This window comes from Channa argus, chromosome 4, assembly GCF_033026475.1.
Source record: "Channa argus isolate prfri chromosome 4, Channa argus male v1.0, whole genome shotgun sequence".
NCBI classification, from domain to species: Eukaryota; Metazoa; Chordata; class Actinopteri; order Anabantiformes; family Channidae; genus Channa; species Channa argus.
Genome location: NC_090200.1, coordinates 28886469 through 28912116, shown reverse-complemented (window position 1 = coordinate 28912116; position 25648 = coordinate 28886469). Strand labels below are relative to the sequence as shown.

General features: G+C 43.0%; 15 non-coding genes across 15 annotated transcripts; all 15 read right to left on the bottom strand.

The window, feature by feature from the left end:
- Window positions 1-356: 356 nt before the first annotated feature.
- trnap-agg (transfer RNA proline (anticodon AGG)) lies at window positions 357-428 on the bottom strand. Its single transcript has one exon. It is a non-coding gene; the product is annotated as a tRNA-Pro (tRNA).
- A 1189-nt stretch (window positions 429-1617) lies between these two features.
- trnap-ugg (transfer RNA proline (anticodon UGG)) lies at window positions 1618-1690 on the bottom strand. Its single transcript has one exon. It is a non-coding gene; the product is annotated as a tRNA-Pro (tRNA).
- A 523-nt stretch (window positions 1691-2213) lies between these two features.
- trnap-cgg (transfer RNA proline (anticodon CGG)) lies at window positions 2214-2285 on the bottom strand. Its single transcript has one exon. It is a non-coding gene; the product is annotated as a tRNA-Pro (tRNA).
- Window positions 2286-6229: 3944 nt separating this feature from the next.
- trnap-ugg (transfer RNA proline (anticodon UGG)) lies at window positions 6230-6301 on the bottom strand. Its single transcript has one exon. It is a non-coding gene; the product is annotated as a tRNA-Pro (tRNA).
- Window positions 6302-7481: 1180 nt separating this feature from the next.
- On the bottom strand, window positions 7482-7553 carry trnap-ugg (transfer RNA proline (anticodon UGG)). Its single transcript has one exon. It is a non-coding gene; the product is annotated as a tRNA-Pro (tRNA).
- A 3024-nt stretch (window positions 7554-10577) lies between these two features.
- On the bottom strand, window positions 10578-10649 carry trnap-ugg (transfer RNA proline (anticodon UGG)). The gene has a single exon. It is a non-coding gene; the product is annotated as a tRNA-Pro (tRNA).
- A 963-nt stretch (window positions 10650-11612) lies between these two features.
- trnap-agg (transfer RNA proline (anticodon AGG)) lies at window positions 11613-11684 on the bottom strand. Its single transcript has one exon. It is a non-coding gene; the product is annotated as a tRNA-Pro (tRNA).
- Window positions 11685-15142: 3458 nt separating this feature from the next.
- Window positions 15143-15214, bottom strand: trnap-agg (transfer RNA proline (anticodon AGG)). The gene has a single exon. It is a non-coding gene; the product is annotated as a tRNA-Pro (tRNA).
- A 573-nt stretch (window positions 15215-15787) lies between these two features.
- On the bottom strand, window positions 15788-15859 carry trnap-ugg (transfer RNA proline (anticodon UGG)). Its single transcript has one exon. It is a non-coding gene; the product is annotated as a tRNA-Pro (tRNA).
- Window positions 15860-17961: 2102 nt separating this feature from the next.
- On the bottom strand, window positions 17962-18033 carry trnap-cgg (transfer RNA proline (anticodon CGG)). The gene has a single exon. It is a non-coding gene; the product is annotated as a tRNA-Pro (tRNA).
- A 1946-nt stretch (window positions 18034-19979) lies between these two features.
- Window positions 19980-20051, bottom strand: trnap-ugg (transfer RNA proline (anticodon UGG)). The gene has a single exon. It is a non-coding gene; the product is annotated as a tRNA-Pro (tRNA).
- A 1394-nt stretch (window positions 20052-21445) lies between these two features.
- Window positions 21446-21517, bottom strand: trnap-ugg (transfer RNA proline (anticodon UGG)). Its single transcript has one exon. It is a non-coding gene; the product is annotated as a tRNA-Pro (tRNA).
- Window positions 21518-22146: 629 nt separating this feature from the next.
- trnap-agg (transfer RNA proline (anticodon AGG)) lies at window positions 22147-22218 on the bottom strand. The gene has a single exon. It is a non-coding gene; the product is annotated as a tRNA-Pro (tRNA).
- Window positions 22219-23993: 1775 nt separating this feature from the next.
- On the bottom strand, window positions 23994-24065 carry trnap-cgg (transfer RNA proline (anticodon CGG)). Its single transcript has one exon. It is a non-coding gene; the product is annotated as a tRNA-Pro (tRNA).
- A 629-nt stretch (window positions 24066-24694) lies between these two features.
- trnap-agg (transfer RNA proline (anticodon AGG)) lies at window positions 24695-24766 on the bottom strand. Its single transcript has one exon. It is a non-coding gene; the product is annotated as a tRNA-Pro (tRNA).
- Window positions 24767-25648: the final 882 nt, after the last annotated feature.

Sequence of the window (25648 nt, the reverse complement as noted above, 5' to 3'; positions counted from 1 at the left end):
CTCCTGTCTTTTCGACAGAAGCCAATGGCAAGAAGCTAGTGAAGGCAAAATATGATACAGTCAGCACTTTTGCTGCAAATAGTTTGCTTCATTGAAATTGACACCTTCTCGCTAAATTTTTGCACCTCAGTGTATTCTACAATGGCATTTTAGTATACTGCATTGACCTTTAAAAGTCATAGGTATCACATCCATGCTTGGAATGGAAAACATGCAATTACTCTGTCAAATTTCGTGGTGCTCAAACCCACAATTCCTCATAAAGCTTGCTATGGTAAGGCTGTTTTCATACTTGTCAACTTTCATAGGTGAAAGTTTTCCTGAGAACAGATCTGTGGAATAGATGTCGCAGTCAAGGGCTCGTCCAGGATTTGAACCTGGGACCTCTCGCACCCTAAGCGAGAATCATACCCCTAGACCAACGAGCCACATAAAGACAAGCGAATTGCAGAGTTTGTAAACTAATATCCCATTTGAAGACAGAATTTACTCACCTTTAGATTGGCCAATTTGTGCTACCTCAAGCTCTGCCTCCTGTCTTTTCTACAGTGCCACTGTCTCTAAGCCGAAAAACATTGCTGGTCTCACTACTGTCTTGAACACCTTTGCTTTCATTCTCGCTGATACTCTTTTATCGCAAAACACACCTGACACTTTTCACACTTCAATCATACCCCTAGACCAACGAGCCATATAAAGACAAGCGAATTGCAGAGTTTGTAAACTAATATCCCATTTGTAGACAGAATTTACTCACCTTTAGATTGGCCAATTTGTGTATTGGCAAACTCACTACATTGAAAGTGTTACCTTCTCTTTTCTTGTATGCATCTCAACGAGCTTGAGGAGAGCATTTGAACTCTCTTTTGAGAGAGTATGTCCAAAAAGCTCCTCTTTGTTCTTCCTCTAGACCTTTTGCCTGGCAGCTCCAACCTCAGCATTCTTCTACCGACATATTGACAGTCTCTCCTCTGAACATGTCCAAACCACCTCAATCTGGCCTCTCTGACTTTATCTCCAAAACATCTAACATGAGCTGTCCCTCTGATGTACTCATGCCTGATCCCATCCATCCTCGTCACTCCCAATGAGAACCTCAACATCTTAAGCTCTGCTACCTCCAGCTCTGCCTCCTGTCTTTTCTACAGTGCCACTGTCTCTAAGCCGAAAAACATCGCTGGTCTCACCACCGTCTTGAACACCTTTGCTTTCATTCTCGCTGATAATCTGTTATCGCAAAACACACCTGACCCTTTTCTCCACCCGTTCCAACCTACTTGCACTCGCCTCTTCACGTCACGTCTACTGTCAGTCAGCACTTTTTCTGCAAATAGCTTGCTTCATTGAAAGTGACACCTTCTCGCTAAATGTTTGCACCTCAGTGTATTCTACAATGGCATTTTAGTATACTGCATTGACCTTTAAAAGTCATAGGTATCAGATCGGCAACACATCCATGCTTGGAATGGAAAACATGCAATTACTCTGTCAAATTTCGTGGTGCTCAAACCCACAATTCCTCATAAAGCTTGGTATAGTAAGGCTGTTTTTATACTTGTCGACTTTCGTAGGTGAAAGTCTTCCTAAAAAGGGTCTGTGGAATAGATGTCGCAGTCAAGCGCTCGTACGGGATTTGAACCCGGGACCTCTCGCACCCAAAGCGAGAATCATACCCCTAGACCAACGAGCCTCGTGTCCGGTGGTTTTGTATTGAGTTCAGCCGGTTTAGCAAAACACGAGTGAGTGGAATCTTGTCTCGTCTAGTAACAACTTTCACAGCAAAACTTGCATCTGGTCTTGTGGTTACACGTGGAAAGCGTTACATCCTCTCTTCTCATAGACATTGAATTTAGCATTCAGGGCTCGTCCGGAGACCTCTCACACCCTAAGCGAAAATCATTCCCCTAGACCAAGGCTAGTGAAGGCAAAATATGATACAGTCAGCTCTTGACTTTTGAAAGTCGGGTTTTCCAAATCGGCAAAACATCAATAACATCATTAATAACATCATTACTTGGCATCTTGTGTCGTGTACTAACTAAAGTTTCCTGTGTTTGCACAAGGAAAAAATGTAATTACTCTGACAAAGTTTGTGGTGCTCAAACCCACAATTCCTCATAAAGCTTGCTATGGTAAGGATGTTTTCATACTTGTTGACTTTCATAGGTGAAAGATTTCCTGAAAAGGGTCTGTGGAATAGATGTCGCAGTCAAGGGCTCGTCCGGGATTTGAACCCGGGACCTCTCGCACCCGAAGCGAGAATCATACCCCTAGACCAACGAGCCATATAAAGAGAAGGGAATTGCAGAGTTTGTAAACTAATATCCCATTTGTAGACAGAATTTACTCACCTTTAGATTGGCCAATTTGTGTATTGGCAACCTCACTACATTGAAAGTGTTACCATCTCTTTTCTTGTATGCATCTCAATGAACTTGAGGAGAGCATTTGAACTCTCTTTTGAGAGAGTATATCCAAAAATCTCCTCTTTGGTCTTCCTCTAGACCTCTTGCCTGGCAGCTCCAACCTCAGCATCCTTCTACCGACATATTGACAGTCTCTCCTCTGAACATGTCCAAACCACCTCAATCTGGCCTCTCTGACTTTATCTCCAAAACATCTAACATGAGCTGTCCCTCTGATGTACTCATGCCTGATCCCATCCATCCTCGTCACTCCCAATGAGAACCTCAACATCTTAAGCTCTGCTACCTCCAGCTCTGCCTCCTGTCTTTTCTACAGTGCCACTGTCTCTAAGCCGAAAAACATCGCTGGTCTCACCACCGTCTTGAACACCTTTGCTTTCATTCTCGCTGATACTCTTTTATGGCAAAACACACCTGACACTTGTCTCCACCCGTTCCAACCTGCTTGCACTCGCCTCTTCACGTCACGTCTACTGTCAGTCCTACGTTCTTAGCTTTCCTCTTCTCTCTCTGTCTACAAACAAACCTTCCTCCTCTCATTCTTCGACCAACAGTAGGCTTGCATTCTGAGACTGAAGTGGCCTATTGGGATGATATGTTACCATGAGGTCTTTTAGATATGATGGAGCTTGACCCTTTAGAGCTTTATATGTAAGAAGCAGGGTTTTACATTCTGTTCTAGATTTGTTGAGAAGCCAATGGAAAGAAGCTAGTGAAGGCAATATATGATACAGTCCGCACTTTTGCTGCAAATAGTTTGCTTCATTGAAAGTGACACCTTCTCGCTAAATGTTTGCACCTCAGTGTATTCTACAATGGCATTTTATTAGAATTAGAATTTACTCACCTTTAGATTGGCCAATTTGTGCTACCTCAAGCTCTGCCTCCTGTCTTTTCTACAGTGCCACTGTCTCTAAGCCGAAAAACATTGCTGGTCTCACTACTGTCTTGAACACCTTTGCTTTCATTCTCGCTGATACTCTTTTATCGCAAAACACACCTGACACTTTTCACACTTCAATCATACCCCTAGACCAACGAGCCATATAAAGACAAGCGAATTGCAGAGTGTGTAAACTAATATCCCATTTGTAGACAGAATTTACTCACCTTTAGATTGGCCAATTTGTGTATTGGCAACCTCACTACATTGAAAGTGTTACCTTCTCTTTTCTTGTATGCATCTCAACGAGCTTGAGGAGAGCATTTGAACTCTCTTTTGAGAGAGTATATCCAAAAATCTCCTCTTTGGTCTTCCTCTAGACCTCTTGCCTGGCAGCTCCAACCTCAGCATCCTTCTACCGACATATTGACAGTCTCTCCTCTGAACATGTCCAAACCACCTCAATCTGGCCTCTCTGACTTTATCTCCAAAACATCTAACATGAGCTGTCCCTCTGATGTACTCATGCCTGATCCCATCCATCCTCGTCACTCCCAATGAGAACCTCAACATCTTAAGCTCTGCTACCACCAGCTCTGCCTCCTGTCTTTTCTACAGTGCCACTGTCTCTAAACCGAAAAACATTGCTGGTCTCACCACCTTCTTGAACACCTTTTCTGTCATTCTCGCTGATACTCTTTTATCGCAAAACACACCTGACACTTTTCTCCACCCGTTCCAACCTGCTTGCACTCGCCTCTTCACGTCACGTCTACTGTCAGTCCTACGTTCTTAGCTTTCCTCTTCTCTCTCTGCCTACAAACAAACCTTCCTCTTCTCCTTCTTCGACCAACAGTAGGCTTGCATTCTGAGACTGAAGTGGCCTATTGGGATGATATGGAACCATGAGGTCTTTTAGATATGATGGAGCTTGACCCTTTAGAGCTTTATATGTAAGAAGCAGGGTTTTGCATTCTGTTCTAGATTTGTTGAGAAACCAATGGCAAGAAGCTAGTGAAGGCAAAATATGATACAGTCAGCACTTTTGCTGCAAATAGTTTGCTTCATTGAAAGTGACACCTTCTCGCTAAATGTTTGCACCTCAGTGTATTCTACAATGGCATTTTAGTATACTGCATTGACCTTTAAAAGTCATAGGTATCAGATCGGCAACACATCCATGCTTTGAATGGAAAACATGCAATTACTCTGAAAATTTCGTGGTGCTCAAACCCACAATTCCTCATAAAGCTTGGTATAGTAAGGCTGTTTTTATACTTGTCGACTTTCGTAGGTGAAAGTCTTCCTAAAAAGGGTCTGTGGAATAGATGTCGCAGTCAAGGGCTCGTCCGGGATTTGATCTCTGGACCTCTCGCACCCAAAGTGAGAATCATACCCCTAGACCAACGAGCCTCGCGTCCAGTGGGCTTGTAATGAGTTCAGCCCTACTATCCAAATGAAGAACAAGAACTTCAGTCATTCTCAAACTGAGAAATTCATGTTGTGTAAATTTCCGACAAAAACATTAATGTGAGGACATACTCCATTGACAGAGAAAGGTTGTGGTTTCCAGATCAGCAAAACACGAGTGAGTGGAATCTTGTCTCGTTCTAGTAACAACTTTCACAGCAACACTTGCATCTGGTCTTGTGGTTACACGTGGAAAGCGTTACATCTTCTCTTCTCATAGACATTGAATTTAGCATTCAGGGTTCGTCCGGAGACTTCTCACACCCTAAGCGAGAATCATTCCCCTAGACCAAGGCTAGTGAAGGCAAAATATGAATTTACAGAATTTACTCACCTTTAGATTGGCCAATTTGTGTTTTGGCAACCTCACTACATTGAAAGTGTTACCATCTCTTCTCTTGTATGCATCTCAATGAACTTGAGGAGAGCATTTGAACTCTCTTTTGAGAGAGTATATCCAAAAATCTCCTCTTTGGTCTTCCTCTAGACCTCTTGCCTGGCAGCTCCAACCTCAGCATCCTTCTACCGACATATTGACAGTCTCTCCTCTGAACATGTCCAAACCACCTCAATCTGGCCTCTCTGACTTTATCTCCAAAACATCTAACATGAGCTGTCCCTCTGATGTACTCATGCCTGATCCCATCCATCCTCGTCACTCCCAATGAGAACCTCAACATCTTAAGCTCTGCTACCTCCAGCTCTGCCTCCTGTCTTTTCTACAGTGCCACTGTCTCTAAACCGAAAAACATCGCTGGTCTCACCACCTTCTTGAACACCTTTTCTGTCATTCTCGCTGATACTCTTTTATCGCGAAACACACCTGACACTTTTCTCCACCCGTTCCAACCTGCTTGCACTCGCCTCTTCACGTCACGTCTACTGTCAGTCCTACGTTCTTAGCTTTCCTCTTCTCTCTCTGCCTACAAACAAACCTTCCTCTTCTCCTTCTTCGACCAACAGTAGGCTTGCATTCTGAGACTGAAGTGGCCTATTGGGATGATATGGTACCATGAGGTCTTTTAGATATGATGGAGCTTGACCCTTTAGAGCTTTATATGTAAGAAGCAGGGTTTTGCATTCTGTTCTAGATTTGTTGAGAAGCCAATGGCAAGAAGCTAGTGAAGGCAAAATATGATACAGTCAGCACTTTTGCTGCAAATAGTTTGCTTCATTGAAAGTGACACCTTCTCGCTAAATGTTTGCACCTCAGTGTATTCTACAATGGCATTTTAGTATACTGCATTGACCTTTAAAAGTCATAGGTATCAGATCGGCACCACATCCATGCTTGGAATGGAAAAAAGGCAGTGACTCTGTCAAATTTTGTGGTGCTCAAACCCACAATTCCTCATAAAGCTTGCTATGGTAAGGCTGTCTTCATACTTGTCGACTTTCATAGGTGAAAGTTTTCCTGAGAACAGATCTGTGGAATAGATATCGCAGTCAAGGGCTCGTCCGGGATTTGAACCCGGGACCTCTCGCACCCAAAGTGAGAATCATACCCCTAGACCAACGAGCCATATAAAGACAAGCGAATTGCAGAGTTTGTGAACTAATACCCCATTTGTAGACAGAATTTACTCACCTTTAGATTGGCCAATTTGTGTATTGGCAACCTCACTACATTGAAAGTCTTACCATCTCTTTTCTTGTATGCATCTCAATGAACTTGAGGAGAGCATTTGAACTCTCTTTTGAGAGAGTATATCTAAAAATCTCCTCTTTGGTCTTCCTCTAGACCTCTTGCCTGGCAGCTCCAACCTCAGCATCCTTCTACCGACATATTGACAGTCTCTCCTCTTAACATGTCCAAACCACCTCAATCTGGCCTCTCTGACTTTATCTCCAAAACATCTAACATGAGCTGTCCCTCTGATGTACTCATGCCTGATCCTATCCATCCTCGTCACTCCCAATGAGAACCTCAACATCTTAAGCTCTGCTACCTCCAGCTCTGCCTCCTGTCTTTTCTACAGTGCCACTGTCTCTAAGCCGAAAAACATCGCTGGTCTCACCACCGTCTTGAACACCTTTGCTTTCATTCTCGCTGATACTCTCTTATCGCAAAACACACCTGACACTTTTCTCCACCCGTTCCAACCTGCTTGCACTCGCCTCTTCACGTCACGTCTACATTCAGTCCTACGTTCTTAGCTTTCCTTTTCTCTCTCTGCCTACAAACAAACCTTCCTCCTCTCCTTCTTCGACCAACAGTAGGCTTGCATTCTGAGACTGAAGTGGCCTATTGGGATGATATGGTACCATGAGGTCTTTTAGACATGATGGAGCTTGACCCTTTAGAGCTTTATATGTAAGAAGCAGGGTTTTACATTCTGTTCTAGATTTGTTGAGAAGCCAATGGAAAGAAGCTAGTGAAGGCAAAATATGATACAGTCCGCACTTTTGCTGCAAATAGTTTGCTTCATTGAAAGTGACACCTTCTCGCTAAATGTTTGCACCTCAGTGTATTCTACAATGGCATTTTAGTATACTGCATTGACCTTTAAAAGTCATAGGTATCAGATCGGCAACACATCCATGCTTGGAATGGAAAAAATGCAATTACTCTGTCAAATGTTGTGGTGCTCAAACCCACAATTCCTCATAAAGCTTGGTATAGTAAGGCTGTTTTTGTACTTGTCGACTTTCGTAGGTGAAAGTCTTCCTAAAAAGGTCTGTGGAATAGATGTCGCAGTCAAGGGCTCGTCCGGGATTTGAACCCGGGACCTCTCGCACCCAAAGCGAGAATCATACCCCTAGACCAACGAGCCTCACGTCCAGTGGGCTTGTAATGAGTTCAGCCCTACTATCCAAATGAAGAACAAGAACTTCAGTCATTCTCAAACTGAGAAATTCATGTTGTGTAAATTTCCGACAAAAACATTAATGTGAGGACATACTCCATTGACAGAGAAAGGTTGTGGTTTCCAGATCAGCAAAACACGAGTGAGTGGAATCTTGTCTCGTTCTAGTAACAACTTTCACAGCAACACTTGCATCTGGTCTTGTGGTTACACGTGGAAAGCGTTACATCTTCTCTTCTCATAGACATTGAATTTAGCATTCAGGGCTCGTCCGGAGACTTCTCACACCCTAAGCGAGAATCATTCCCCTAGACCAAGGCTAGTGAAGGCAAAATTTGAATTTATAGAATTTACTCACCTTTAGATTGGCCAATTTGTGTTTTGGCAACCTCACTACATTTAAAGTGTTACCATCTCTTGTATGCATCTCAATGAACTTGAGGAGAGCATTTGAACTCTCTTTTGAGAGAGTATATCCAAAAATCTCCTCTTTGGTCTTCCTCTAGACCTCTTGCCTGGCAGCTCCAACCTCAGCATCCTTCTACCGACATATTGACAGTCTCTCCTCTGAACATGTCCAAACCACCTCAATCTGGCCTCTCTGACTTTATCTCCAAAACATCTAACATGAGCTGTCCCTCTGATGTACTCATGCCTGATCCCATCCATCCTCGTCACTCCCAATGAGAACCTCAACATCTTAAGCTCTGCTACCTCCAGCTCTGCCTCCTGTCTTTTCTACAGTGCCACTGTCTCTAAACCGAAAAACATCGCTGGTCTCACCACCTTCTTGAACACCTTTTCTGTCATTCTCGCTGATACTCTTTTATCGCAAAACACACCTGACACTTTTCTCCACCCGTTCCAACCTGCTTGCACTCGCCTCTTCACGTCACGTCTACTGTCAGTCCTACGTTCTTAGCTTTCCTCTTCTCTCTCTGCCTACAAACAAACCTTCCTCTTCTCCTTCTTCGACCAACAGTAGGCTTGCATTCTGAGACTGAAGTGGCCTATTGGGATGATATGGAACCATGAGGTCTTTTAGATATGATGGAGCTTGACCCTTTAGAGCTTTATATGTAAGAAGCAGGGTTTTGCATTCTGTTCTAGATTTGTTGAGAAACCAATGGCAAGAAGCTAGTGAAGGCAAAATATGATACAGTCAGCACTTTTGCTGCAAATAGTTTGCTTCATTGAAAGTGACACCTTCTCGCCAAATGTTTGCACCTCAGTGTATTCTACAATGGCATTTTAGTATACTGCATTGACCTTTAAAAGTCATAGGTATCAGATCGGCAACACATCCATGCTTTGAATGGAAAACATGCAATTACTCTGTGAAATTTCGTGGTGCTCAAACCCACAATTCCTCATAAAGCTTGGTATAGTAAGGCTGTTTTTATACTTGTCGACTTTCGTAGGTGAAAGTCTTCCTAAAAAGGGTCTGTGGAATAGATGTCGCAGTCAAGGGCTCGTCCGGGATTTGATCTCTGGACCTCTCGCACCCAAAGTGAGAATCATACCCCTAGACCAACGAGCCTCGCGTCCAGTGGGCTTGTAATGAGTTCAGCCCTACTATCCAAATGAAGAACAAGAACTTCAGTCATTCTCAAACTGAGAAATTCATGTTGTGTAAATTTCCGACAAAAACATTAATGTGAGGACATACTCCATTGACAGAGAAAGGTTGTGGTTTCCAGATCAGCAAAACACGAGTGAGTGGAATCTTGTCTCGTTCTAGTAACAACTTTCACAGCAACACTTGCATCTGGTCTTGTGGTTACACGTGGAAAGCGTTACATCTTCTCTTCTCATAGACATTGAATTTAGCATTCAGGGTTCGTCCGGAGACTTCTCACACCCTAAGCGAGAATCATTCCCCTAGACCAAGGCTAGTGAAGGCAAAATATGAATTTACAGAATTTACTCACCTTTAGATTGGCCAATTTGTGTTTTGGCAACCTCACTACATTGAAAGTGTTACCATCTCTTTTCTTGTATGCATCTCAATGAACTTGAGGAGAGCATTTGAACTCTCTTTTGAGAGAGTATATCCAAAAATCTCCTCTTTGGTCTTCCTCTAGACCTCTTGCCTGGCAGCTCCAACCTCAGCATCCTTCTACCGACATATTGACAGTCTCTCCTCTGAACATGTCCAAACCACCTCAATCTGGCCTCTCTGACTTTATCTCCAAAACATCTAACATGAGCTGTCCCTCTGATGTACTCATGCCTGATCCCATCCATCCTCGTCACTCCCAATGAGAACCTCAACATCTTAAGCTCTGCTACCTCCAGCTCTGCCTCCTGTCTTTTCTACAGTGCCACTGTCTCTAAACCGAAAAACATCGCTGGTCTCACCACCTTCTTGAACACCTTTTCTGTCATTCTCGCTGATACTCTTTTATCGCAAAACACACCTGACACTTTTCTCCACCTGTTCCAACCTGCTTGCACTCGCCTCTTCACGTCACGTCTACTGTCAGTCCTACGTTCTTAGCTTTCCTCTTCTCTCTCTGCCTACAAACAAACCTTCCTCTTCTCCTTCTTCGACCAACAGTAGGCTTGCATTCTGAGACTGAAGTGGCTTATTGGGATGATATGGTACCATGAGGTCTTTTAGATATGATGGAGCTTGACCCTTTAGAGCTTTATATGTAAGAAGCAGGGTTTTGCATTCTGTTCTAGATTTGTTGAGAAGCCAATGGCAAGAAGCTAGTGAAGGCAAAATATGATACAGTCCGCACTTTTGCTGCAAATAGTTTGCTTCATTGAAAGTGACACCTTCTCGCTAAATGTTTGCACCTCAGTGTATTCTACAATGGCATTTTAGTATACTGCATTGACCTTACTTACTTAGTCAAATTTTGTGGTGCTCAAACCCACAATTCCTCATAAAGCTTGCTATGGTAAGGCTGTTTTCATACTTGTCGACTTTCATAGGTGAAAGTTTTCCTGAGAACAGATCTGTGGAATAGATGTCGCAGTCAAGGGCTCGTCCGGGATTTGAACCCGGGACCTCTCGCACCCAAAGCGAGAATCATACCCCTAGACCAACGAGCCATTAAAGACAAGCGAATTGCAGAGGTTGTAAACTAATATCCCATTTGTAGACAGGATTTACTCACCTTTAGATTGGCCAATTTGTGTTTTGGCAACCTCACTACATTGAAAGTGTTACCATCTCTTTTCTTGTATGCATCTCAATGAACTTGAGGAGGGCATTTGAACTCTCTTTTGAGAGAGTATATCCAAAAATCTCCTCTTTGTTCTTCCTCTAGACCTCTTGCCTGGCAGCTCCAACCTCAGCATCCTTCCTTCTGGTGCTCAAACCCACAATTCCTCATAAAGCTTGGTATAGTAAGGCTGTTTTTATACTTGTCGACTTTCGTAGGTGAAAGTCTTCCTAAACAAGGTCTGTGGAATAGATGTCGCAGTCAAGGGCTCGTCCGGGATTTGAACCCGGGACCTCTCGCACCCAAAGCGAGAATCATACCCCTAGTCACGTCTACTGTCAGTCCTACGTTCTTAGCTTTCCTCTTCTCTCTCTGTCAACAAACAAACCTTCCTCCTCTCCTTCTTCGACCAACAGTAGGCTTGCATTCTGAGACTGAAGTGGCCTATTGGGATGATATGGTACCATGAGGTCTTTTAGATATGATGGAGCTTGACCCTTTAGAGCTTTATATGTAAGAAGCAGGGTTTTACATTCTGTTCGAGATTTGTTGAGAAGCCAATGGAAAGAAGCTAGTGAAGGCAAAATATGATACAGTCCGCACTTTTGCTGCAAATAGTTTGCTTCATTGAAAGTGACACCTTCTCGCTAAATGTTTGCACCTCAGTGTATTCTACAATGGCATTTTAGTATACTGCATTGACCTTACTTACTTACTCTGTCAAATTTTGTGGTGCTCAAACCCACAATTCCTCATAAAGCTTGGTATGGTAAGCCTGTTTTCATACTTGTCAACTTTCATAGGAGAATGTTTTCCTGAAAAGGATCAGTGGAATAGATGTCGCAGTCAAGGGCTCGTCCTGGATTTGAACCCGGGACCTCTCGCACCCTAAGCGAGAATCATACCCCTAGACCAACGAGCCATATAAAGACAAACGAATTGCAGAGTTTGTAAACTAATATCCCATTTGTAGACAGAATTTACTCACCTTTAGATTGGCCAATTTGTGTATTGGCAACCTCACTACATTGAAAGTGTTACCATCTCTTTTCTTGTATGCATCTCAATGAACTTGAGGAGAGCATTTGAACTCTCTTTTGAGAGAGTATATCCAAAAATCTCCTCTTTGTTCTTCCTCTAGACCTCTTGCCTCGCAGCTCCAACCTCAGCATCCTTCTACCGACATATTGACAGTCTCTCCTCTTAACATGTCCAAACCACCTCAATCTGGCCTCTCTGACTTTATCTCCAAAACATTTAACATGAGCTGTCCCTCTGATGTACTCATGCCTGATCCTATCCATCCTCGTCACTCCCAATGAGAACCTCAACATCTTAAGCTCTGCTACCTCCAGCTCTGCCTCCTGTCTTTTCTACAGTGCCACTGTCTCTAAGCCGAAAAACATCGCTGGTCTCACCACCGTCTTGAACACCTTTGCTTTCATTCTCGCTGATACTCTTTTATCGCAAAACACACCTGACACTTTTCTCCACCCGTTCCAACCTGCTTGCACTCGCCTCTTCACGTCACGTCTACTGTCAGTCGTACGTTCTTAGCTTTCCTCTTCTCTCTCTGCCTACAAACAAACCTTCCTCTTCTCCTTCTTCGACCAACAGTAGGCTTGCATTCTGAGACTGAAGTGGCCTATTGGGATGATATGGTACCATGAGGTCTTTTAGATATGATGGAGCTTGACCCTTTAGAGCTTTATATGTAAGAAGCAGGGTTTTACATTCTGTTCTAGATTTGTTGAGAAGCCAATGCAAAGAAGCTAGTGAAGGCAAAATATGATACAGTCCGTACTTTTGCTGCAAATAGTTTGCTTCATTGAAAGTGACACCTTCTCGCTAAATGTTTGCACCTCAGTGTATTCTATAATGGCATTTTAGTATACTGCATTGACCTTTAAAAGTCATAGGTATCAGATCGGCAACACATCCATGCTTGGAATGGAAAACATGCAATTACTCTGTCAAATTTCGTGGTGCTCAAACCCACAATTCCTCATAAAGCTTGGTATAGTAAAGCTGTTTTTATACTTGTCGACTTTCGTAGGTGAAAGTCTTCCTAAAAAAGGTCTGTGGAATAGATGTCGCAGTCAAGGGCTCGTCCGGGATATGAACCCGGGACCTCTAGCGCCCAAAGCGAGAATCATACCCCTAGACCAACGAGCCTCGCGTCCAGTGGGCTCGTAATGAGTTCAGCCCTACTATCCCAATGAAGAACAAGAACTTCAGTCATTCTCAAACTGAGAAATTCACGTTTTGTAAATTTCCGACAAAAACATTAATGTGAGGACATACTCCATTGACAGAGAAAGGTTGTGGTTTCCAGATCAGCAAAACACGAGTGAGTGGAATCTTGTCTCGTTCTAGTAACAACTTTCACAGCAACACTTGCATCTGGTCTTGTGGTTACACGTGGAAAGCGTTACATCTTCTCTTCTCATAGACATTGAATTTAGCATTCAGGGCTCGTCCGGAGACTTCTCACACCCTAAGCGAGAATCATTCCCCTAGACCAAGGCTAGTGAAGGCAAAATATGAATTTACAGAATTTACTCACCTTTAGATTGGCCAATTTGTGTTTTGGCAACCTCACTACATTGAAAGTGTTACCATCTCTTTTCTTGTATGCATCTCAATGAACATGAGGAGAGTATTTGAACTCTCTTTTGAGAGAGTATATCCAAAAATCTCCTCTTTGGTCTTCCTCTAGACCTCTTGCCTGGCAGCTCCAACCTCAGCATCCTTCTACCGACATATTGACAGTCTCTCCTCTGAACATGTCCAAACCACCTCAATCTGGCCTCTCTGACTTTATCTCCAAAACATCTAACATGAGCTGTCCCTCTGATGTACTCATGCCTGATCCTATCCATCCTCGTCACTCCCAATGAGAACCTCAACATCTTAAGCTCTGCTACCTCCAGCTCTGCCTCCTGTCTTTTCAACAGTGTTACTGTCTCTAAGCCGAAAAACATCGCTGGTCTCACCACCGTCTTGAACACCTTTGCTTTCATTCTCGCTGATACTCTTTTATCGCAAAACACACCTGACACTTTTCTCCACCCGTTCCAACCTGCTTGCACTCGCCTCTTCACGTCACGTCTACATTCAGTCCTACGTTCTTAGCTTTCCTTTTCTCTTTCTGCCTACAAACAAACCTTCCTCCTCTCCTTCTTCGACCAACAGTAGGCTTGCATTCTGAGACTGAAGTGGCCTACTGGGATGATATGGTACCATGAGGTCTTTTAGATATGATGGAGCTTGACCCTTTAGAGCTTTATATGTAAGAAGCAGGGTTTTACATTCTGTTCTAGATTTGTTGAGAAGCCATTGGAAAGAAGCTAGTGAAGGCAAAATATGATACAGTCAGCACTTTTGCTGAAAATAGTTTGCTTCATTGAAAGTGACACCTTCTCGCTAAATGTTTGCACCTCAGTGTATTCTACAATGGCATTTTAGTATACTGCATTGACCTTTAAAAGTCATAGGTATCAGATCGGCAACACATCCATGCTTGGAATGGAAAAAATGCAATTACTCTGTCAAATTTCGTGGTGCTCAAACCCACATTTCCTCATAAAGCTTGTTATAGTAAGGCTGGTTTTATACTTGTTGACTTTCGTAGGTGAAAGTCTTCCTAAAAAGGGTCTGTGGAATAGATGTTGCAGTCAAGGGCTCGTCCGGGATTTGATCCCTGGACCTCTCGCACCCAAAGCGAGAATCATATCCCTAGACCAACGAGCCTCGTGCCCGGTGGTTTTGTATTGAGTTCAGCCGTACTATCCAAATGAAGAACAAGAACTTCAGTCATTCTCAAACTGAGAAATTCATGTTGTGTAAATTTCCGACAAAAACATTAATGTGAGGACATACTCCATTGACAGAGAAAGGTTGTGGTTTCCAGATCAGCAAAACACGAGTGAGTGGAATCTTGTCTCGTCTAGTAACAACTTTCACAGCAAAACTTGGATCTGGTCTTGTGGTTACACGTGGAAAGCGTTACATCCTCTCTTCTCATAGACATTGAATTTAGCATTCAGGGCTCGTCCGGAGACCTCTCACACCCTAAGCGAGAATCATTCCCCTAGACCAAGGCTAGTGAAGGCAAACTATGATACAGTCAGCTCTTGACTTTTGAAAGTCGGGTTTCCCAAATCGGCAAATATCAATACTTGGCATCTTGTGTCGTGTACTAACTAAAGTTTCCTGTGTTTGCACAAGGAAAAAATGCAATTACTCTGTCAAAGTTTTTGGTGCTCAAACCCACAATTCCTCATAAAGCTTGGTATGGTAATCCTGTTTTTATACTTGTCAACTTTCATAGGAGAATGTTTTCCTGAAAAGGATCAGTGGAATAGATGTCGCAGTCAAGGGCTCGTCCGGGATTTGAACCCGGGACCTCTCGCACCCTAAGCGAGAATCATACCCCTAGACCAACGAGCCATATAAAGACAAACGAATTGCAGAGTTTGTAAACTAATATCCCATTTGTAGACAGAATTTACTCACCTTTAGATTGGCCAATTTGTGTATTGGCAACCTCACTACATTGAAAGTGTTACCATCTCTTTTCTTGTATGCATCTCAATGAACTTGAGGAGAGCATTTGAACTCTCTTTTGAGAGAGTATATCCAAAAATCTCCTCTTTGTTCTTCCTCTAGACCTCTTGCCTCGCAGCTCCAACCTCAGCATCCTTCTACCGACATATTGACAGTCTCTCCTCTTAACATGTCCATTCATTGAAAGTGACACCTTCTCGCTAAATGTTTGCACCTCAGTGTATTCTACAATGGCATTTTAGTATACTGCATTGACCTTTAAAAGTCATAGGTATCAGATCGGCAACACATCCATGCTTTGAATGGAAAACATGCAATTACTCTGTCAAATTTTGTGTTGCTCAAACCCACAATTCCTCATAAAGCTTGGTATAGTAAGGCTGTTTTTATACTTGTCGACTTTCGTAGGTGAAAGTCTTCCTAAAAAAAGGTCTGTGGAATAGATGTCGCAGTCAAGGGCTCGTCTGGGATTTGAACCCGGGACCTCTCGCACCCAAAGCGAGAATCCTACCCCTAGACCAACGAGCCTCGCGTCCAGTGGGCTTTTAATGAGTTCTGCCCTACTATCCAAATGAAGAACAAGAACTTCAGTCATTCTCAAACTGAGAAATTCATGTTGTGTAAATTTCCGACAAAAACATTAATGTGAGGACATACTCCATTGACAGAGAAAGGTTGTGGTTTCCAGATCAGCAAAACACGAGTGAGTGGAATCTTGTCTCGTTCTAGTAACAACTTTCACAGCAACACTTGCATCTGGTCTTGTGGTTACACGTGGAAAGCGTTACATCTTCTCTTCTCATAGACATTGAATTTAGCATTCAGGGCTCGTCCGGAGACTTCTCACACCCTAAGCGAGAATCATTCCCCTAGACCAAGGCTAGTGAAGGCAAAATATGAATTTACAGAATTTACTCACCTTTAGATTGGCCAATTTGTGTATTGGCAACCTCACTACATTGAAAGTGTTACCATCTCTTTTCTTGTATGCATCTCAATGAACTTGAGGAGAGCATTTGAACTCTCTTTTGAGAGAGTATGTCCAAAAAGCTCCTCTTTGGTCTTCCTCTAGACCTCTTGCCTGGCAGCTCCAACCTCAGCATCCTTCTACCGACATATTGACAGTCTCTCCTCTGAACATGTCCAAACCACCTCAATCTAGCCTCTCTGACTTTATCTCCAAAACATCTAACATGAGCTGTCCCTCTGATGTACTCATGCCTGATCCTATCCATCCTCGTCACTCCCAATGAGAACCTCAACATCTTAAGCTATGCTACGTCCAGCTCTGCCTCCTGTCTTTTCTACAGTGCCACTGTCTCTAAGCCGAAAAACATCGCTGGTCTCACCACCGTCTTGAACACCTTTGCTTTCATTCTCGCTGATACTCTTTTATCGCAAAACACACCTGACACTTTTCTCCACCCGTTCCAACCTGCTTGCACTCGCCTCTTCACGTCACGTCTACTGTCAGTCCTGCGTTCTTAGCTTTCCTCTTCTCTCTCTGTCTACAAACAAACCTTCCTCCTCTCCTTCTTCGACCAACAGTAGGCTTGCATTCTGAGACTGAAGTGGCCTATTGGGATGATATGGTACCATGAGGTCTTTTAGATATGATGGAGCTTGACCCTTTAGAGCTTTATATGTAAGAAGCAGGGTTTTACATTCTGTTCGAGATTTGTTGAGAAGCCAATGGAAAGAAGCTAGTGAAGGCAAAATATGATACAGTCCGCACTTTTGCTGCAAATAGTTTGCTTCATTGAAAGTGACACCTTCTCGCTAAATGTTTGCACCTCAGTGTATTCTACAATGGCATTTTAGTATACTGCATTGACCTTTAAAAGTCATAGGTATCAGATCGGCAACACATCCATGCTTGGAATGGAAAAAATGCAATTACTCTGTCAAATTTTGTGGTTCTCAAACCCACAATTCCTCATAAAGCTTGCTATGGTAAGGCTGTTTTCATACTTGTCGACTTTCATAGGTGAAAGTTTTCCTAAGAATAGATCTGTGGAAAAGATGTCGCAGTCAAGAGCTCGTCCGGGATGTGAACCCGGGACCTCTCGCACCCAAAGCGAGAATCATACCCCTAGACCAACGAGCCTCGTGTCCGGTGGTTTTGTATTGAGTTCAGCCGGTTCAGCAAAACACGAGTGAGTGGAATCTTGTCTCGTCTAGTAACAACTTTCACAGCAAAACTTGCATCTGGTCTTGTGGTTACACGTGGAAAGCGTTACATCCTCTCTTCTCATAGACATTGAATTTAGCATTCAGGGCTCGTCCGGAGACCTCTCACACCCTAAGCGAAAATCATTCCCCTAGACCAAGGCTAGTGAAGGCAAAATATGATACAGTCAGCTCTTGACTTTTGAAAGTCGGGTTTTCCAAATCGGCAAAACATCAATAACATCATTAATAACATCATTACTTGGCATCTTGTGTCGTGTACTAACTAAAGTTTCCTGTGTTTGCACAAGGAAAAAATGTAATTACTCTGACAAAGTTTGTGGTGCTCAAACCCACAATTCCTCATAAAGCTTGCTATGGTAAGGCTGTTTTCATACTTGTCGACTTTCATAGGTGAAAGTTTTCCTGAAAAGGGTCTGTGGAATAAATGTCGCAGTCAAGGGCTCGTCCGGGATTTGAACCCGGGACCTCTCGCACCCGAAGCGAGAATCATACCCCTAGACCAACGAGCCATATAAAGAGGAGGGAATTGCAGAGTTTGTAAACTAATATCCCATTTGTAGACAGAATTTACTCACCTTTAGATTGGCCAATTTGTGTATTGGCAACTTCACTACATTGAAAGTGTTACCATCTCTTTTCTTGTATGCATCTCAATGAACTTGAGGAGAGCATTTGAACTCTCTTTTGAGAGAGTATGTCCAAAAAACTCCTCTTTGTTCTTCCTCTAGACCTCTTGCCTCGCACCTCCAACCTCAGCATCCTTCTACCGACATATTGACAGTCTCTCCTCTGAACATGTCCAAACCACCTCAATCTGGCCTCTCTGACTTTATCTCCAAAACATCTAACATGAGCTGTCCCTTTGATGTACTCATGCCTGATCCTATCCATCCTCGTCACTCCCAATGAGAACCTCAACATCTTAAGCTATGCTACCTCCAGCTCTGCCTCCTGTCTTTTCTACAGTGCCACTGTCTCTAAGCCGAAAAACATCGCTGGTCTCACCACTGTCTTGAACACCTTTGCTTTCATTCTCGCTGATACTCTTTTATCGCAAAACACACCTGACACTTGTCTCCACCCGTTCCAACCTGCTTGCACTCGCCTCTTCACGTCACGTCTACTGTCAGTCCTACGTTCTTAGCTTACCTCTTCTCTCTCTGTCTACAAACAAACCTTCCTCCTCTCCTTCTTCGACCAACAGTAGGCTTGCATTCTGAGACTGAAGTGGCCTATTGGGATGATATGGTACCATGAGGTCTTTTAGATATGATGGAGCTTGACCCTTTAGAGCTTTATATGTAAGAAGCAGGGTTTTACATTCTGTTCTAGATTTGTTGAGAAGCCAATGGAAAGAAGCTAGTGAAGGCAAAATATGATACAGTCCGCACTTTAGCTGCAAATAGTTTGCTTCATTGAAAGTGACACCTTCTCGCTAAATGTTTGCACCTCAGTGTATTCTACAATGGCATTTTAGTATACTGCATTGACCTTTAAAAGTCATAGGTATCAGATTGGCAACACATCCATGCTTGGAATGGAAAAAATGCAATTACTCTGTCAAATTTCGTGGTGCTCAAACCCACAATTCCTCATAGAGCTAGGTATAGTAAGGCTGTTTTTATACTTGTCGACTTTCGTAGGTGAAAGTCTTCCTAAAAAGGGTCTGTGGAATAGATGTCGCAGTCAAGGGCTCGTCCGGGATTTGAACCCGGGACCTCTCGCAATTTGTGTATTTGCAACCTCACTACATTGAAAGTGTTACCATCTCTTTTCTTGTATGCATCTCAATGAACTTGAGGAGAGCATTTGAACTCTCTTTTGAGAGAGTATATCCAAAAATCTCCTCTTTGGTCTTCCTCTAGACCTCTTGCCTGGCAGCTCCAACCTCAGCATCCTTTATCCGATATACTGTTTTCACCATCTCTCCTCTGAATAAGTCCAAACCACTTCAATCTAGCCTCTCTGACTTTATCTCCAAAACATCTAACATAAGCTGTCCCTCTGATGTACTCATGCCTGATCCTATCCATCCTCGTCACTCCCAATGAGAACCTCAACATCTTAAGCTCTGCTACCTCCAGCTCTGCCTCCTGTCTTTTCTACAGAAGCCAATGGCAAGAAGCTAGTGAAGGCAAAATATGATACAGTCAGCACTTTTGCTGCAAATAGTTTGCTTCATTGAAAGTGACACCTTCTCGCTAAATTTTTGCACCTCAGTGTATTCTACAATGGCATTTTAGTATACTGCATTGACCTTTAAAAGTCATAGGTATCAGATCGGCAACACATCCATGCTTGGAATGGAAAACATGCAATTACTCTGTCAAATTTCGTGGTGCTCAAACCCACAATTCCTCATAAAGCTTGGTATAGTAAGGCTGTTTTTATACTTGTCGACTTTCGTAGGTGAAAGTCTTCCTAAAAAGGGTCTGAGAATAGATGTAGCAGTCAAGGGCTCGTCCGGGATTTGAAACCGGGACCTCTCGCACCCAAAGCGAGAATCATACCCCTAGACCAACGAGCCTCGCGTCTGCTGGGTTTGTATTGAGTTCAGCCCTACTATCCAAATGAAGAACAAGAACTTCAGTCATTCTCAAACTGAGAAATTCATGTTGTGTAAATTTCCGACAAAAACATTAATGTGAGGACATACTCCATTGACAGAGAAAGGTTGTGGTTTCCAGATGAGCAAAACACGAGTGAGTGGAATCTTGTCTCGTCTAGTAACAACTTTTACAGCAAAACTTGCATCTGGTCTTGTGGTTACACGTGGAAAGCGTTACATCCTCTCTTCTCATAGACATTGAATTTAGCATTCAGGGCTCGTCCGGAGACCTCTCACACCCTAAGCGACAATCATTCCCCTAGACCAAGGCTAGTGAAGGCAAAATATGTTACAGTCAGCTCTTGACTTATGAAAGTCGGGTTTTCCAAATCGGCAAAACATCAATACTTGGCATCTTGTGTCGTGTACTAACTAAAGTTTCCTGTGTTTGCACAAGGAAAAAATGCAATTACTCTGTCAAAGTTTGTGGTGTTCAAACCCACAATTCCTCATAAAGCTTGCTATGGTAAGGCTGTTTTCATACTTATCGACTTTCATAGGTGAAAGTTTTCCTAAGAATAGATCTGTGGAATAGATGTCGCAGTCAAGGGCTCGTCCGGGATTTGAACCCGGGACCTCTCGCAATTTGTGTATTGGCAACCTCACTACATTGAAAGTGTTACCATCTCTTTTCTTGTATGCATCTCAATGAACTTGAGGAGAGCATTTGAACTCTCTTTTGAGAGAGTATATCCAAAAATCTCCTCTTTGGTCTTCCTCTAGACCTCTTGCCTGGCAGCTCCAACCTCAGCATCCTTTATCCGATATACTGTTTTCACCATCTCTCCTCTGAATAAGTCCAAACCACTTCAATCTAGCCTCTCTGACTTTATCTCCAAAACATCTAACATAAGCTGTCCCTCTGATGTACTCATGCCTGATCCTATCCATCCTCGTCACTCCCAATGAGAACCTCAACATCTTAAGCTCTGCTACCTCCAGCTCTGCCTCCTGTCTTTTCTACAGAAGCCAATGGCAAGAAGCTAGTGAAGGCAAAATATGATACAGTCAGCACTTTTGCTGCAAATAGTTTGCTTCATTGAAAGTGACACCTTCTCGCTAAATTCTTGCACCTCAGTGTATTCTACAATGGCATTTTAGTATACTGCATTGACCTTTAAAAGTCATAGGTATCAGATCGGCAACACATCCATGCTTGGAATGGAAAACATGCAATTACTCTGTCAAATTTCGTGGTGCTCAAACCCACAATTCCTCATAAAGCTTGGTATAGTAAGGCTGTTTTTATACTTGTCGACTTTCGTAGGTGAAAGTCTTCCTAAAAAGGGTCTGAGAATAGATGTAGCAGTCAAGGGCTCGTCCGGGATTTGAAACCGGGACCTCTCGCACCCAAAGCGAGAATCATACCCCTAGACCAACGAGCCTCGCGTCTGCTGGGTTTGTATTGAGTTCAGCCCTACTATCCAAATGAAGAACAAGAACTTCAGTCATTCTCAAACTGAGAAATTCATGTTGTGTAAATTTCCGACAAAAACATTAATGTGAGGACATACTCCATTGACAGAGAAAGGTTGTGGTTTCCAGATGAGAAAAACACGAGTGAGTGGAATCTTGTCTCGTCTAGTAACAACTTTCACAGCAAAACTTGCATCTGGTCTTGTGGTTACACGTGGAAAGCGTTACATCCTCTCTTCTCATAGACATTGAATTTAGCATTCAGGGCTCGTCCGGAGACCTCTCACACCCTAAGCGACAATCATTCCCCTAGACCAAGGCTAGTGAAGGCAAAATATGTTACAGTCAGCTCTTGACTTTTGAAAGTCGGGTTTTCCAAATCGGCAAAACATCAATACTTGGCATCTTGTGTCGTGTACTAACTAAAGTTTCCTGTGTTTGCACAAGGAAAAAATGCAATTACTCTGTCAAAGTTTGTGGTGTTCAAACCCACAATTCCTCATAAAGCTTGCTATGGTAAGGCTGTTTTCATACTTATCGACTTTCATAGGTGAAAGTTTTCCTAAGAATAGATCTGTGGAATAGATGTCGCAGTCAAGGGCTCGTCCGGGATTTGAACCCGGGACCTCTCGCACCCTAAGCGAGAATCATACCCCTAGACCAACGAGCCATGTAAGACAAGCGAATTGCAGAGTTTGTAAACTAATATCCCATTTGTAGACAGAATTTACTCACCTTTAGATTGGCCAATTTGTGTATTGGCAACCTCACTACATTGAAAGTGTTACCATCTCTTTTCTTGTATGCATCTCAATGAACTTGAGGAGAGCATTTGAACTCTCTTTTGAGAGAGTATATCCAAAAATGTCCTCTTCGTTCTTCCTTTAGACCTCTTGCCTCGCAGCTCCAACCTCAGCATCCTTCTACCGACATATTGACAGTCTCTCCTCTGAACATGTCCAAACCACCTCAATCTGGCCTCTCTGACTTTATCTCCAAAACATCTAACATGAGCTGTCCCTCTGATGTACTCATGCCTGATCCCATCCATCCTCGTCACTCCCAATGAGAACCTCAACATCTTAAGCTCTGCTACCTCCAGCTCTGCCTCCTGTCTTTTCTACAGTGCCACTGTCTCTAAGCCGAAAAACATCGCTGGTCTCACCACTGTCTTGAACACCTTTGCTTTCATTCTCGCTGATACTCTTTTATCGCAAAATATACCTGACACTTTTCTCCACCCGTTCCAACCTGCTTGCACTCGCCTCTTCACGTCACGTCTAGTGTCAGTCCTACGTTCTTAGCTTTCCTCTTCTCTCTCTGTCTACAAACAAACCTTCCTCCTCTCATTCTTCGACCAACAGTAGGCTTGCATTCTGAGACTGAAGTGGCCTATTGGGATGATATGGTACCATGAGGTCTTTTAGATATGATGGAGCTTGACCCTTTAGAGCTTTATATGTAAGAAGCAGGGTTTTACATTCTGTTCTAGATTTGTTGAGAAGCCATTGGCAAGAAGCTAGTGAAGGCAAAATATGATACAGTCAGCACTTTTGCTGCAAATAGTTTGCTTTATTGAAAGTGACACCTTCTCGCTAAATGTTTGCACCTCAGTGTATTCTTCAATGGCATTTTAGTATAGTGCATTGACCTTTAAAAGTCATAGGTATCAGATCGGCAACACATCCATGCTTGGAATGGAAAACATGCAATTACTCTGTCAAATTTCGTGGTGCTCAAACCCACAATTCCTCATAAAGCTTGGTATAGTAAGGCTGTTTTTCTACTTGTCGACTTTCGTAGGTGAAAGTCTTCCTAAAAAGGGTTTGTGGAATAGATGTCGCAGTCAAGCGCTCGTCCGGAATTTGAACCCAGGTCCTCTCGCACCCAAAGCGAGAATCATACCCCTAGACCAACGAGCCTCGTGTCCGGTGGTTTTGTATTGAGTTCAGCCGGTTCAGCAAAACACGAGTGAGTGGAATCTTGTCTCGTCTAGTAACAACTTTCACAGCAAAACTTGCATCTGGTCTTGTGGTTACACGTGGAAAGCGTTACATCCTCTCTTCTCATAGACATTGAATTTAGCATTCAGGGCTCGTCCGGAGACCTCTCACACCCTAAGCGAAAATCATTCCCCTAGACCAAGGCTAGTGAAGGCAAAATATGATACAGTCAGCTCTTGACTTTTGAAAGTCGGGTTTTCCAAATCGGCAAAACATCAATAACATCATTAATAACATCATTACTTGGCATCTTGTGTCGTGTACTAACTAAAGTTTCCTGTGTTTGCACAAGGAAAAAATGTAATTACTCTGACAAAGTTTGTGGTGCTCAAATCCACAATTCCTCATAAAGCTTGCTATGGTAAGGCTGTTTTCATACGTGTCGACTTTCATAGGTGAAAGTTTTCCTGAAAAGGGTCTGTGGAATAGATGTCGCAGTCAAGGGCTCGTCCGGGATTTGAACCCGGGACCTCTCGCACCCGAAGCGAGAATCATACCCCTAGACCAACGAGCCATATAAAGAGAAGGGAATCGCAGAGTTTGTAAACTAATATCCCATTTGTAGACAGAATTTACTCACCTTTAGATTGGCCAATTTATCCGATATACTGTTTTCACCATCTCTCCTCTGAATAAGTCCAAACCACTTCAATCTAGCCTCTCTGACTTTATCTCCAAAACATCTAACATAAGCTGTCCCTCTGATGTACTCATGCCTGATCCTATCCATCCTCGTCACTCCCAATGAGAACCTCAACATCTTAAGCTCTGCTACCTCCAGCTCTGCCTCCTGTCTTTTCGACAGAAGCCAATGGCAAGAAGCTAGTGAAGGCAAAATATGATACAGTCAGCACTTTTGCTGCAAATAGTTTGCTTCATTGAAATTGACACCTTCTCGCTAAATTTTTGCACCTCAGTGTATTCTACAATTGCATTTTAGTATACTGCATTGACCTTTAAAAGTCATAGGTATCACATCCATGCTTGGAATGGAAAACATGCAATTACTCTGTCAAATTTCGTGGTGCTCTAACCCACAATTCCTCATAAAGCTTGCTATGGTAAGGCTGTTTTCATACTTGTCAACTTTCATAGGTGAAAGTTTTCCTGAGAACAGATCTGTGGAATAGATGTCGCAGTCAAGGGCTCGTCCAGGATTTGAACCTGGGACCTCTCGCACCCTAAGCGAGAATCATACCCCTAGACCAACGAGCCACATAAAGACAAGCGAATTGCAGAGTTTGTAAACTAATATCCCATTTGAAGACAGAATTTACTCACCTTTAGATTGGCCAATTTGTGCTACCTCAAGCTCTGCCTCCTGTCTTTTCTACAGTGCCTCTGTCTCTAAGCCGAAAAACATTGCTGGTCTCACTACTGTCTTGAACACCTTTGCTTTCATTCTCGCTGATACTCTTTTATCGCAAAACACACCTGACACTTTTCACACTTCAATCATACCCCTAGACCAACGAGCCATATAAAGACAAGCGAATTGCAGAGTTTGTAAACTAATATCCCATTTGTAGACAGAATTTACTCACCTTTAGATTGGCCAATTTGTGTATTGGCAACCTCACTACATTGAAAGTGTTACCTTCTCTTTTCTTGTATGCATCTCAACGAGCTTGAGGAGAGCATTTGAACTCTCTTTTGAGAGAGTATGTCCAAAAAGCTCCTCTTTGTTCTTCCTCTAGACCTTTTGCCTGGCAGCTCCAACCTCAGCATTCTTCTACCGACATATTGACAGTCTCTCCTCTGAACATGTCCAAACCACCTCAATCTGGCCTCTCTGACTTTATCTCCAAAACATCTAACATGAGCTGTCCCTCTGATGTACTCATGCCTGATCCTATCCATCCTCGTCACTCCCAATGAGAACCTCAACATCTTAAGCTCTGCTACCTCCAGCTCTGCCTCCTGTCTTTTCGACAGAAGCCAATGGCAAGAAGCTAGTGAAGGCAAAATATGATACAGTCAGCACTTTTGCTGCAAATAGTTTGCTTCATTGAAATTGACACCTTCTCGCTAAATTTTTGCACCTCAGTGTATTCTACAATGGCATTTTAGTATACTGCATTGACCTTTAAAAGTCAT